This window comes from Hemitrygon akajei, chromosome 4 (genome assembly GCF_048418815.1).
Source record: "Hemitrygon akajei chromosome 4, sHemAka1.3, whole genome shotgun sequence".
NCBI lineage: Eukaryota > Metazoa > Chordata > Chondrichthyes > Myliobatiformes > Dasyatidae > Hemitrygon > Hemitrygon akajei.
In genome coordinates, this window is record NC_133127.1 from 14,819,642 (window position 1) to 14,835,344 (window position 15,703).

The 15,703-nt window shown below is 43.8% G+C and overlaps 1 protein-coding gene and 1 non-coding gene across 2 annotated transcripts in view; both read right to left on the reverse strand.

The window, feature by feature from the left end:
• LOC140726140 (transcription factor COE3-like) overlaps nucleotides 1–15,703 on the reverse strand; it is a 435,742-nt gene that overhangs the window by 225,035 nt on the left and 195,004 nt on the right.
• LOC140727156 (U6 spliceosomal RNA) lies at nucleotides 4,015–4,122 on the reverse strand. The gene has a single exon (XR_012098798.1). It is a non-coding gene; the product is annotated as a U6 spliceosomal RNA (small nuclear RNA).

A 15,703-nucleotide genomic window follows, 5' to 3' on the forward strand; every position in this document is an offset into this window, starting at 1 on the left:
GCCTTTCAATTCCAGAGTCATTTTGGGTACCTTCTTTGAAGCCTCTCCGATGTCAACAAATTCTTCCTTAGTCACAGGTAGATAGGGTAGTAAAGAGAGCTTTTGGCACATTGGCCTTTATAATTCAAAGTATTGAGTATAAGAGTTGGAATGTTATGGTGCGATTGTATAAGGCATTGGTGAAGCCGAATTTGGAGTATTGAGTGCAGTTTTGGTCACCGAATTACAGGAAGGATAGCGGAATGGTTGGCGCAATGCTTTACAACGCCAGTGACCCAGGATAATTTCCTGCTGCTGTTAGTAAGGAGTTTGTACGTTCTCCCCGTAACCACGTGGATTTCTTCCGGGTGCTCTGGTTTACTTGGGCGGTGTGGGCTCATTGGATGGAAGGGCCTATAACCATGCAGTAGGCCTCCGTTAGTCTTGATAAACCATGGATTTGTGCCTTGGAAAGTTTCCAGGGCACAAGCCTGGGCAGGGTTTTTTTATATATGGAGGACCGGCAGTTGCCCAAGCTGTAAGTCTCCCCTCTCCACGCCACCAATATTGTCCAAGGGAAGGGCATTAGGACCCATACAACTTGGCACCAGTGTCGTCGCAGAGCAATGTGTGGTTAAGTGCCTTGCTCAAGGACACACATGCAAGCCTCAGCCAAGGCTCGAACTAGTGACCTTCAGATCACTAGACGAACACCTTAACCACTTGGCCACGCGCCAACACCTAACCGTGCAGTACCTCTATCTAAATAAATAAAGTTAGCAAGGCAGCAGAAAAGATATTCAAGGATGCTGCTCAGACTAGAGGACTTGAGTTACCAGGAAATATTGAATAGACAAGAACTGGGACTGTTTGCCTGGAGCAAAATCATATAGAAAATTATGAGGGTGCAGATAAGGTGGGTAGTCACAGTCTTTTAATCAGGACAGGGGAACTACAGGGCTGAAAATCAGAACCAGATTTGGGTTATTATCACTGACATACAGTACTCTGCAAAACTCTTTGGCACATATATACAGATAGGGTGCCTAAGAGTGTTGCATAGTACTGTAGTAATTTTATATATTGCACTGTATGTCTGCCCATATTAGAGTCAGGCACATCACTCACATGTGCCATGAAATTTGAGGAATAATAAACCTGATTTTGATATGGGTCTCTATTGTGGACTGACAGTGGGAAGGGGGCAGGGAGAGGGGAATCATGGTAGGGAAAAAGGGAAGGGATAGGGAAGGGAGAGGGGAGAGACCAGGAAGCACCAGAGAAACATTCTGCAATGATCAATAGATCAATTGTTTGGAATCAAATGACTTTGCCTGGTATTTCAGGGATGGGTGTGCCTGCAGCTGAGCCACACCCCCCCAACACTCCTCCTCTGCTACCATTCCCAATGTCCTTTGCTCCCACCAGATTTATAAACTCACTCCCTGTTCCACATTGATTGATATAGTATTTTCCGAAAGTCTCAGGGACCCTGGTATATATATATGTGCCTAACAATTTGCACGGTACTGTATGTGATGAAATTTGTTGTTATGTGGCAGCAGTACATTGCAATCTTTTCCATGGATTGTCACCTTGTCGTGGTGGAGAAGTTTGTGTGGTCCTGAGATCCCGAGAGCGATGCCGTCTGGAGCTATGCTCCTGGTAGGGTCACCCATGGCGGTAAGGTCGAGGGTGAGGCCCCTGACAAAGAACAATCCAACCAAGACTTCAACGGTGGAACAGGCGGACAAAGTTACCTCGAACTCAATGGCTGTGAAGGCGAACGAAGGCTGCAACAAATCCATCAGCTCCAATCGTCGTGGTTTCCATGCCATTGGAATCAGTTGGTTGATTTGTGAAGTATTGTGTGCTTCTTGGAGTTCAACATCAAGTACACGTTAAACAGATACACGCACAGGCGTCTTCGCTCTGTGATAGATCAACAGAACGAAGACCATCACCCTTGACCTCGAGGGATAGCCATGATGACGACATTGCAATACATAATCATAAAAACTATAAATTACAATAAGTATACACACACACAAAGAGAGAAAAAATACTGAGATAGTGTTCATGGGTTCATTGTCAATTCAGAAATTTGAAGCTGGAGGGTAAGAAGCTGTTCCTGAAATATTGAACATGTGTCTTCAGGCTCCTGTACCTCTTCACTGATGGTAGCAACGAGAAGAGGACACATCCTGGGAGTTGGCAGTCCTTAATGACAGATGCTGCTTTTTTAAGGCATCGCCTTTTGAAAGCATCCTGGATGTTGGGGGGAGGCTTGTCCTCATGATGAAGCTGACTGAGTTCGCAACTTTCTGCAGCTTTTCTGATCCTGTGCACTGACCCCGCCGTACCAAACAGCGATGCAACCAGTTAGAATGCTGTCCATGGTATATCTGTAGAAACTCGCAAGTACCTTTGGTGACATACCAAATCTCCTCAAACTCCTATGAAATATAATCGCTATCATGCCTTCTTTGTGATTGCATCGATATGTAGGACTCAGGATAGAGACTCAGAGATACTGACAGCCAGGATCTTGAAATTGCTCACCCTATCCATTTCTGATCCCTCTATGAGGACTACTGTGTCTTCCCTCATCTTGCCCTTTCTGAAGTCCACAATCAGTTCTTTGGTCTGACTGATGCTGAGTGTAAGATTGTTGCTGTGACACCACTCAACCAGCTGATCTACCTTGCTTCTGTACGCCTCCTCGTTACCATCTGAAATTCTGCCAACAATAGCTGTGTCATCAGCCAGTTTTTAAATGGTGTTTAAGCTGTGCTTAGCCACACCATCATGGGGTGTAGAGAGAGTAGAGCAGTGGGGTAAGCACACAACTTTGAGGTATGCCAGTGTTGATTGTCAGCGAGGAGGAGATGTTATTTCTGATCCACACAGACTGTGGTCTTTGGTGGGGAGGTCAAGGATCCAGTTGCAGTGGGAGGTACAGAGGCCCAGGTTTTGGAGCCTGTGATTGTAACTGAAGGCATGATTGTGTTGAACTCTGGGCTGTAGTTAAGGAGGAGCAGCCTGACATAGGTATTACTACTGTCCAGGTGGTCCAGGCCGAGTGGAGAGCCAGTGAGATTGTATCCGCTGTTGACCTATTGTGGCGATAGGCAGATTTCAGAGGGTCCAGGTCCTTGCTTAGGCAGGAATTAATTCTAGCCACGACCAACCTCGCAAAGCACTTCATCATAGTCAATTTGACTGCCACTGGGTGATAGTCATTGAGGCAGCTCACCCTGTTCCTCTTGAACACTTGTGTGATTGTTGCCCTTTCTAAGCAGATGGGAACCTCTGACTATAACAGTGAGAGACTGATGATGTCCTTGAACAATTGGTTGGCACAGGTTTTCAGAGCCCTACCAAGAAGACCATCAGGGCTTGACACCTTGAAAGATGTTCAGCCTCCGAGACAGATCACATGGACACCAGATACTGCAGGGATTCGGACAGGTGTATAGTTTTATTCTCCTTTCAAAGCATGCATAAAAGGTGTTGAGCTCATCTAGGAGTGATGCATCACAGCCATTCGTGATGCCAGGTTTTGCTTTGTAGGAAGTAGTGGCCTGCAAACACTGCCAAAGCTGATGTTCATCCAACTCCATTTCTAACCTCAATCAGAAAGTTTCTTTTTGCCTTTATAATAGCGTTCTGTAGGTCATACCTGGACCTTGTATAAATAAATAGACAGATAGATAGTGCAAAAAGAAAGCAATAGGTTTAAGGGAGAAGGGAAAGATTTAAACAGGACCTGAGGGTCACATTTTCCAAAGGCTGGTAGGTACAGCATATGGAATAAGCAGCCAGAGACAGTGGTAAAGGTAAATACAATTATGTTTCAAAGACCTTTAGACCAGTTCATGGATAGGAAAAGCTTACAATAAGGTAGGTCAAATGCAGGTAAATGGGACTAGCTCTGCTTGGTATGGATGAAATGGACTGAATGGCCCATTTTTGTGCTGTATTACTCTATAACTATTATTTGAAGAGTGGCTTTCCATCATTGAGAAATCTCTGAACACGCCCATAATTCTTACAGATTTTTTGTGTCACCCTTGTGCAGAAGTCATGCTTTTCTTCTCCGAATTGTTTCAACTTTAGTACACGTGCAGCCAAAATGAGCGCGATGTTACAGTGATAGCGAATCTGATGCTGCAGGCTGCAGGAAGGCGCAAAGTAAATGGAGGGATTATTCTGACGGACTCGGCATGGTGCGTCACCACAGTGTCGAGGGAGGGCTGCGCTCTCAATGGTGCTGTGCATCAGGGGCGAGGTAAGGCTATGACCACCCTCTGCACTATTACAAAAATAGGGCACTGAAGATGACCAACAAGCCCTTCATAGGGTAATATAACACGGCAACAGGCTCTTCAGCCCAAATGGGCAAAGACACCTTCTACCCCACTGTAATGAGACTATTGAATGGTCCCCTAGTACAGATAAAGAGATAGATATAAGTTGTCACGTGCACATTGAAATATACAGAGAAATGCATCGTTTGGATCAAATCAAATTAATGAGGATTGTGTTGAGCAGGCAGTCAGTGTCCTCACGACTCTGGTGCCAACACAGCATGCCCACAGCTCATTAATCCTAACTCTTCACCCTTTTTAGAATGTGGGAGGAAACTGGAGCACTTGGAGGAACCCCATGTGGTCACAGGGAGAACATACAGACCCCTTGCAGACAAGGGCAGGAATCAAGCCACAATTGTACACTTTGTATGATCGTGCACCTCACTGTCTACCTGCACTGCACTTTCTCTGTAACTGTTACACTTTAATCTGCATTCTCTGATTTGACATCTATCCCCTAGTCTGGTTCCACCCATCACCTACCAGCCTCGGCCTCACTCACAAACAGTCACTGACAATCTTTCCTTTACCCCAGTTCCCAACCTGACATCCATGGATCTCTTAGTTAATGGTATTGGTACCCCTGCTCTATGTCCTCAGTTCTAATGCGGGGTCTCAATGTATCAGCCTTTACCACCATCCACAGCAGTTCATTCCAGGCACATATTGCTCTCTGGGTAAAAAAAAATGACCTCTGACACCTCCTCTAAACTTCCCTCAAGTATTAGCCGTTGCCACTCTGAGAAACAGACAATGTCTGTCCATTCTATCAAAATCAGAATCAGGTTCAATATTATCGGCATACGTCGTGAAACTTGTTGTCTTAGTGACAACGGTATGATGCAATACATAATAATAGAGAAAACAACTATGAATTACAGTAACTATATATTAAATAGTTAAGTTAAAGATTAAATATTAATATTGAAAACATGAATTACAGTAACTATATATATTAAATAGTTAAATGAAATAAGTACTGCAAAAATATAAATAAAATAGTAGTGAGGTAGTGTTCATGGGTTCAATGTCCATTCAGAAAGCAAACAGAGAGGGGAAGAAGCTGTTCCTGAATCGTTGAGTGTGTGCCTTTAGGCTCCCGTACCTCCTTACTGATAGTAACAATGAGTACAGGGCACATCTGGGTGATGGGGTTCCTTAATAATGGATGCTGCCTTTTTGAAGCATCATTCCTTGAAGATGTCCTTGATACCATGGAGGTTAGTGCCCATGATGGAGCTAAGTTTACAACTTTCTCCATCTTATTTCAATCCTGTGCAATAGTCCCCATACTCCCCATACCAGATGGTGATGTAGCTAGGTAGGATGCTCTGTGCCCCTTATCATCTTATACACCTTTATCAAGTCACTTCCCATTCTCCTTCACTCCAAAGAGAAAAACTTTCCACTTGAGTCATTTTCTCCAATTCGGGCAGCATTTTCTCTGAAGCTTTCACATCCTTCCTATGCTGAGGCAATCAGAATTGAACACACTACTTCAAGTATGATCTAACCAGAGTTTTACTGAGCTGCAACATTACCTCATAGTTCTTTAATTCAGTTCCCCGACTAATTGTCATGAAATTTGTTTTATTTTGCCACAGCAGTACAGTGCAATACATTACATACTACAGTACTGTACAAAAGTCTAAGACTTTTTTACCTAAGACTTGTGCACAATCCTGTATGTCATGAAGTTTGTTTTTTTGTGGCAGCAGTACAGTGCAATACATGAAATTACTATTTATACTGTATTCTTTCTGTTTCTTTCCATCTCTCTTCCCCTTTACCCAACCTTTTCCCTTCACTTTCCCTGTCCCCTTCCCACTCTCAGTCCACAATAGAGACCCATATCAGAATCAGGCTTATCATCACTCACATACGGTACTGTGTAAAAGTCTTATGCATCCTAGATATTAATATATATATATAAAAGCCTTGGACTTTTGCACAGTTTTGTAACTATCAAATATGAAAATTCCCTATTGTATTTGTTATGTTACAACCACAGATGACAACTCACTTGGTCGTAAAACATTCTGGGTCATCCTGGAATGGGAAAGGTCCTGTTAAATGAGAGACTTTATTCAAAAGACGCTTTCAGTCAGGCAAACGTTATCTACTGTTGATCTTACAGCCACAGCTTATTTTAAAAGCCCCACAAAGTTCAGTTTTATCAAAAATGCTCAGCAGAAATCTAACTATATTGAATCTGATATAATTCTGTCCTGATTTAATTAACTCTTCAAAAAATAACAACAGTCCTTCCACTGGATTTGCAAGGCTTGAGTTGTTGTTTTTGGAACCTATGTCACAACTGCTTTAGACATCTGCGCTTTTCACTTCAATATTGATAGCATCTTATAAAATTCTCCTGAGCATTTTCTTTCATCGTTAATGTTGGACGAGCTTGTTCATAATTCACTGCTTGATATGTCACTCGTTGAAAGGCTGATAAAGTTATGGCAGTGACTCTATAATCGTCTGGGTGTCATTACTCTCCCTGGGTGTAGAGATTGCCCAATAAGGAGAAATTCAGGGGAGTTTAGAAAAATACAATGGAACAAATGCTTTGAAGGTTCAGCAAGACAGGTGCTGAGAAACTGCTCCTATGAATGGAGAAGCTGGGATCAGAGCGCATGGTCTCAGGATTGAGATGAGTGGTAATTTCTTTCCTCAGAGGGACAAGAACAGAAAAACCTAAAATAAGTGGTAGATAGACCACAGTCCATCACAGGAAAAGCCCTCCCCACAATGGAGCACATTCACAAGGGGTACTGCCACAAGAAAGCAGCATCCATTATAATTATCAAGGATCCCCAACAGCAGCACCTTGCTCTCTGCTCACTGCTGTAATCAGGAAGGAGGTATAGAAGCCTAAAGTCCCACACCTCCAGGTTCAGGAACATATATTACCCTTCAGCCTGCAGGCTCCTGTACCATTTCAACTCTGAACCGATTTCACAACCTATGGACTCGCTTTCAAGGACTCGACGTTGGTATTCTGATCAATATTATTTATTTATAATTGCACAGATTGTCTTCTTTCACACATTGGTTGATTGTCAGTCTTTGTGAGTAGTTTTTCATTGACTCTGTTGTATGTCCTTGTTTTACTGTGAATGCCTGCAAGAGCATGAATCACAGGGTTGTATATGGTGACATATATGTACTTCGATAACAAATTTACTTTGAACTTTGAACACAAGGAACAGCAGATTCTGGAACCTGGACGAACAAACATCTGACAAAGGTACTCAGTTACAAAATTGATGGGTTATAGATACAGCAGGTGTACAAAATTACCAGGGGTATAGAGAGGGTAAATTCAAGCAGGCTTTTTCCACTGAGGTTGAATAAGACTAAAACTAGAGGTCATCGTTTAAGGAGGAAAGGTTAAATATTTAAGGGGAATATGAGGGGGAACTTCTTTACTCAGAGCGTGGTGTGAGTCTGGAATGAGCTATGTGTGGAAGTGGTGGATGAGGATTTAATTGCATAATTTAAGAGAAGTTTGGATAAGGTCATGGATGGGAGGGGTATGGAGGGCGATGGTCCAGGTCCAGGTTGATAGGTTGAGGCAGAATAACAGTACGGCATGGACTAGTTGGGCTGAAGGCTCTGTTTCTGTGCTGTAGAGTTCTATCACGCAGTCAGTGGAGCGGCATCAGTTGTGGAGGGGGAGGGGGGTTAGGAAGCACCAATAACAAAAACAGTAGTTGGCCTTTCAGCTCCTCAAAACCCTGTACAACCCTTCCGTAAGATCTTGAATAAATTCAGTGCCAGTCACAGTCAGAGAATCTTAGAGACTTACAGGATGGGGACAGGCTCTTTGGCCCATCTGGCCCATGCTGGTCAAGATACTCATCCAACCTAGTCCTACTTGCCTGCTATTGACACGCCATCTTCAAAACTTTTCCTATCGATGACTGTGTCAAAATGTCTTTTAAATAATCTTCATTTCACGTGCATCTCTAGATTCTGTCTACCTCGCCTATTAACTTACACTCTGTGGCCATTATATTAGCTACCTCCTGAAAAATGGCCACTGTGTATGTTCATGGTCTTCCGCTGCTATAGCCCATCCACTTCAAGGTTTGGTGTGTTCTGCATTCAGAGATGCTCTTCTGCTCACTAGAGTTCTAACCTATGGTTATTTAACTTACTGTCGCCTTCCTGTCAGTTTGAACCAGTCTTGCCATTTTCCTCTGACTTCACTCATTAACAAAACGTTTTTGTCCTTCAGACATTTCAGCTTCCCAAGTACCTTCCCCTTAGAAAGAGCAACTACACTCACTTCTGCCCCATGACACTCTCACATTCTTCCACGGTAAAGTTGACGCAAAATACTTATTAAGTTTGTCCGCCATTTCTTTGTCCATATTACCACTCCAGCATCATTTTCCAGTGGTCTGATATCTACTCTCATTTCTCTTTTATTTCTCTATTCTAAAAAATAATCCTTTGGTATCCTTTTTGATATTATTCGCTAGCGTACCTTCATGTTTCATCTTTTCTCTCCTTATGCATTTTTAGTTGCTTCTGTTGTTTTTTTAAAAGCACCCCAATCTTTAAATTTCCCTCTAAGTTTTGCTCTATTATATTCCCTCTCTTTGGCTTCTGTGTTGGCTCTGACTTCTCCTGTCAGCTACAGCTGCATCATTTTCCCTTTAGAATACTTAGTCATCTTTAGAATGTTTCTGTCCTGCTTTTTCCAATTGCCCCCTTTGCTGTTCTGTCGTCATCCCTGATAGTGTCCTCTTCCAATCAACTTTGGCCAGCTCTTCCTTCGTGCGTCTGTAATTCCCTGAATTCCATTATAATACTGATTCATCTGACTTTACCTTCTCCCTCTCAAACTGCAGGGTGAATTCTAAAATATTATGATCACTGCCTCCCAAGGGTCCCTTTACCTTGGGATCACTGATCAAATCTAGTTATGCAACACCCAATCCAGAATAGCTGATCCCCTAGTGGGCTCAACCACAAGTTGCTCTAAAAAGCCATCTTATGAGCATTCTACAAATTCTCTCCTTTGGGATCCAGCACCAACCTGATTTTCCCAATCTACCTGCATATTGAAATCCCCCATGACTATCGTAACATTGACAGACAGACGGACAGACATACTTTATTGATCCCGAGGGAAATTGGGTTTCGTTACAATCGCACCAACCAAGAATAGTGTAGAAATATAAAACCATAAATAATTAAATAATAATAAGTAAATTATGCCAAGTGGAAATTAGTCCAGGACTAGCCTATTGGCTCACGGTGTCTGACACTCCGAGGGAGGAGTTGTAAAGTTTGATGGCCACAGGCAGGAATGACTTCCTATGACGCTCAGTGATGCATCTCGGTGAAATGAGTCTCTGGCTGAATGTACTCCTGTGCCTAACCAGTACATTATGGAGTGGATGGGAGTCATTGTCCAAGATGACATGCAACTTGGACAGCATCCTCTTTTCAGACTCCACTGTCAGAGAGTCCAGTTCCACCCCCACAACCTCACTGGCCTTACGAATGAGTTTGTTGATTCTGTTGGTGTCTGCTACCCTCAGCCTGCTGCCCCAGCACACAACAGCAAACATGATAGCACTGGCCACCACAGACTCGTAGAACATCCTCAGCATCATCCAGCAGATGTTAAAGGACCTCAGTCTCCGCAGGAAATAGAGACAGCTTACATGCCCATATTACATGCCTTTTCTATCTCCTTTTATAACTTATATCCCACATTCTGGCTACTGTTCAGAGGCCTGTATATAACTCCCATCAGGGTATTTTTACCCTTGCAGTTTCTTAACTCTACCCACAAGGATTCTACATCTTCTGATCCTACATCATCTCTTTTTAAGGATTTATTTCCATTTTTATCAACAGAGCCACTGCAAACCCTCTGCCTACTCTCCCTGTCCCTTTGATACAAGATGTATAATTAGATATTAAGCTCCCAACTATAATCTTCTTTCAGCCACAACTGTGATGCCCAAAACTCATACCTACCAATCTCTTGTGCTGCAAGATCATCTACCTTATTCCCTATACTGTGTGCATTCAAATATAACACCTTTAGTCTCGTATTCATCGCCACTTTCGATTTTGCCCTCATGTTACACTTCAACTCATCTCACTGAGTGTATTTTTTCCCCATCATCTGCCTGTCCTTCCTCACATTCTCACTACACAATAGCCCCATCCTCAGCCCCATCCCTCTGCCAAATTAGTTTAAACCCTTGCTAACAGCTCTAGCAAGCATGCCCACAAGGATATTGGCCCCCTTTGTGTTCAGGTGTACCCCATCCTTTTCGTACAGCCAATACTTTCCTCAAAAGAGATCCCAACAATCCAGAAAACTGAAACCTGTCTCCTGTACCACTTTCTCAGCCACTCATCATCTACTATCAACCTATTCCTTCCCTGTTATTCCACGCGGTACTGGGAGTGATACAGCAATTTCTACTTGGAGTTCCTGTTCTTCAGCCTTTTCCTTGCACAAGACCACTTTCCCCTTTCTACCTATGTTATTGGTGCCAATGAGCACCACAACCTCTGGCTGCTCCCTCTCCCTCTTGAGAATCTTCTGCAGCCACTCTGATACAGTCCTAGGAGGTAACACACCATCCTGGCTTCTTTTGCGGCTACACAATCTGCTGTCCATCCCCCTGACTATCAAGTCTCCTATCACAAGTTCTCTGCCCGAGGTTACCTTTCCCTGCTGAGCCTCAGAGCTGGCCACAGTGCCATCTGCTGGCCCGAGAGCTCTGTCTTCTTACTCCAGGTGGTTACCCCTCTACTATCTGAGGCCTGACCTCTGGATGTGATCACCTCATCTAAAAGTCTCATCTATGAAGATTTCAGTCTCCTGGATGGACCTGACTACATCCAGCAGTAGCTCCAATTTTTTGACCTTGTCAGTCAGGAGCTGAAGTTGAGAGCACTTCCTGCAGATGTAGTCACCAGAGAGAATGTCACTTACACTGTAATCCCACATCTTACAGGAGGAACATTCTACTGCATTAACCAGCATCATGCCTACACGTGTCATACCTCCAGCTTCCAATGCTTAAGTTCTAGCCTGCACCTATTTGTGTCCAAGCCCGTTGAACCAAATTCTGACCAATCTAACACAAGCCCACTCCAACAATGGCGACTCCGCTTACACTTTATTTATTTTTATTGACCCCTGCCGAGTGCCTGAAGGATCAGGATTGCAGCCTGCCAAGATGTTCCAAAAGTCCCCAAGCTCTTTTTAAACCTCATGCAGTGTCACCAACCAATGACCTGTCATGATGCTTGAGTGAAGTTGAGCGAAGTTATCTCCTTTGGTTCAAGAGCATGATGGTGGACAGGTAATAACTGCTCCTGAACTCAGAGGTGTGTCTCTGGAGGCTCCTGTACCTTCTTCCTGATGGCAGCAGTGAGGAAAGACCATGGCCTGGATGATGAGGGCCCTTAATGAAGGATGCTGCTTTCCTGCAACAGTATTTCATGTAGATGTGCTCGTTGGTGGGAAGGACTTTACCCATGATGGACTGGGCCTTATCAACCACTTTTCGTAAGATTTTCTGTTCCGGAACATTGGTGTTTCCATACCAGGCTATGATGCAGCCAGTCAATGTACTCTCCACTACAAATCTATAGACGTTTGTCAAAGTTTCAGATGCCATGCTGAATATTCGCAAACTCCTCAGGAAATAGAAGTGCTGCTGTGTTTTCTTCATAATTGCACTTATTTGTTGGGTCTAGGACAGGTCCTTTGAAATGATAACACCGAGGTTGAGAACTCTGAAATGATAACTTCAGGTGTTGTATTGAGAGCATCCTGAGCAGCTGCATCACTGCCTGGTTCGGAAATTGCACCACCTCGGATCGCAAGACCCTGCAGCGGATAGTGAGGTCAGCTGAGAAGATCATCGGGGTCTCTCCTCCCACCATTACGGACATCTACACTACACGCAGCATCCGCAAAGCAAACATTGTGAAGGACCCCTCGTACCCCTCATACAAACTCTTCTCCCTCCTGCCATCTGGGAAAAGGCACCAAAGCATTCAGGCTCTCACGACCAGACTATGTAACAGTTTCTTCCCCCAAGCTATCAGACTCCTCAATACCCAGAGCCTGCACTGACACCAACTTACTGCCCTCTACTGTGCCTATTGTCTTGTTTATTATTTATTGTAATGCCTGCACTGTTTTGTGCACTTTATGTAGTCCTGGGTAGGTCTGTAGTCTAGCGTAGTTTTTTTTTTGTGTTGTTTTCACGTAGTTCAGTGTAATTTTTGTACTGTTTCATGCAGCACCATGGTCCTGAAAAATGTTTTCTCGTTTTTACTGTGTACTGTACCAGCAGTTATGGTCGAAATGACAATAAAAAATGACTTGACTTGAGGAATTTTAACTTGTTGATCCTCTCCACCTCTGATCCTCCAATGAGGACTGGCTCATGGATATTTGGTTTCCTCCTCCTGCTCCTCGGTCTTGACAACATTGAGATCACTCAAAGACCTTCTGAAGACGAGGCACTCCATTGTTCTGGGCTGGTAATAATTCCTTCGCTAGTATTTTTACAAGTAAACTCAAAATTGAGTTCATTGTCATTTCCATAAGTTATATGTATGTGTTACAGCGCAATGAAAACTTACTTGCAACAGCATCACAGCCACATATCATCAGAGGCACAACTATCACAAGCAAACCATCAATTAAATATTAACTATACTCAGCTTTACAATGAAAGATACAATTAAAACACAAAAGTCCATTGTAATGCAAAGTGGTTAAAGCAAACATAGTTTTGCTGCGCTGAGGTTGTGTAGTTTGGTTCAAGAACTGAATGATTGAAGGGCAATAATTGTTCTTGAGCCTGGTGGTGTGGGACTTCAGGCTTCTGTATCTCCTGCATGGTGGTACCTGGGAGAAGACAGCATGGACCAGATGGTGGGGATCTTTGATGATGGACGTTACTTTCTTGAGATAACAATTCATGTAGATACCCCACCGATCGTGGGGGAAGGATGTGTCCGTGATATATCAGGCTGAGCCCACTACTCTCTGCTGATTCTTGCATTCTTGCACATTGAAATTGGCTGTACCAGGCCAATTATCGGGTCAGTCTGCCATTATTAGTGTGACTAATTTAGTGCTATAGGCTTTTGCTTTATGCAGGAGGTGGTGAAACATGCGAGGTTCGAGCCAAAGTGAGTCAAAGCGCAACAGAAATGCGATGCAGATGTCTCATGACCTCAATTGACCTCCATAGTCAGCCTCATATTTATTCAGTATGGGGCAGTTTACCTGTGCCCATGCAATGCATCATTACGCATCCTGTATTGTGCTTGAGCGCCAGATTTTCATCGAGCTAAGGGCAATTAGGCAGCCGAGTACGCATCACTGACTGCTCTGAATACTGCGATGACTGACCTTCGACCCTCAGCATCCTACGAGGTGCCATCATTAGAGCGAACAGGTGCATTCGGTGGGTAGCAATCCCGCGCTCTGACACTCGAACGGTATGCTGGTCGTTAGCTGGAACGCCTACTCAATAATTGACTCCCGCCTCACAAAGGAGTCTCGGAGGGGGCAGGGAGGGGGGGTACAGCAGACCTGTCACTCATGTTTGTCTGCCAGCATTTGGATTGGATTCATCAGTTCCTTTCTGGTTTTCGGACAGAGCGCACACACCCATCAACCCATCCGAGATATTTACCAGGAGGCACTGCATGCACAGGAAACCTCGCACTGTCCCATCTGTCTAGCAATCTCTTTGATCCCCTCATATCAGACAGGAGGTACTGTAACAGTAGGACAAGGACTGTAGGAAGGCAAACAGCTTCATTCCCCAGACCGTGAGACTGCTAAACTCTGCCACACCCAGGTCTCATCAAGTATGAAGCGTCATTAGCATTATAATGTTTACAGTTTATTGTTTACTTTTTAACTTGTGTCGTAAATGCATATTATTATTTATTAATTTACTAGTGCTAATATTACATGATATTACTTATATATTGTGTATGAGTTATATGTCCAGCACTGTGCAAAAGTCTCAGGCAGAGATATATATATATAGCTAGGATGCCTAAGAGTTTTGCACTGTACTGGATTTGTCAATACGGAGCAGAGAGCAAGTCTGCAAATCTGGCGGGAGCGAAGGATGTTGAGAATGGCGGGGTGCCCTGAGAGACAAGGCACGGTCTTTTGATTCCTAATAAATTGGTTCATTGATCATTGCAGAATGTCTCTCAGATGTTTCCTTCTCCCTCCCCCTTTTCCCAACCATGATTCCCCTCTCCCTGCCCCCTTTCCCATTCTCAGTCCACAATGGAGACCCTTATCAGAATCAGGTTTATCATCACTCGCATAGGTCATGAAACTCGTCTTTTTTTTTTGCGGCAGCATCACGGTGCAATGCATAAAATGACTACAGTACTGTGTTGTGCACCTTGGTCTGGAGGAACACTGTTTCATTTGGCGGTATACATGTATACTATCAAAGTCTGTAGATAGGTAGCAGTGCTACGGAGGTGGGGAGACTGCAGAAAGACAGTGACAGGTTGGGAGAGTGGGCAAAGCAGTGGCAGATGGAATACAGTGTAAGGAAGTGTGGGGTTCTGCACTTTGCTAGGAAGAATTAAGGCCGGGACTACTTTCCAACTGGGAAGAGAATTCAGAAATCAGAGGCGTTAGGGCACTTGGGCATCCTAGTTTAAGACTCCCTAAAGGGTGATTTGCAGGTTGAGTTGGTGGTAAGGAAGACAAATGCAATGCCAGCATTCATGTCAGGAGGACTGAAAGGAAGGATGGATTGCTGAGGCTTTATAAGGCACTGTTCTATATGGAATATTATGAGCAGTCTGGGCCCTGTATCTAAGGAAAGATGTGCTGGTGCTGGGGAGAGTCCAGAGGGGGTTCGCAAGAACGAAACTGTGATTGAAAGGCTTAATGTATCTGGAGCCTTTGATGGCTCAGGGCCTGTACGTGATGGGGTTCTGAAGGTGGGATCTCATTGAAACCTACCAGTTTCCAAAAGGCCTGGATAGAATGGATATAGAGAGAATATTTCCATGAGTAGGAGAGTCCAGGATCCAAAGGCACATCATCGGAATAAAGAGATGTCCTTTTAAAACAGAGATGAGGTGGAATTTCTTTAGCCAGAGGATGGTGAATCGGTGAAATTCATTGCCACAAAGATCCGTAGATGCTAAGTTATTGGGTGTACTAAAGGCAGAAATTGATAGGTTATTGATTGGTAAGGGGATAAAGGTGAAGGTGAAGGTGGAAGAATTGGTTTTATTTTTTTTATTTAGAGATACAGAGCAGAACAGGCCCTTCTAGCCTAATGAGCTGC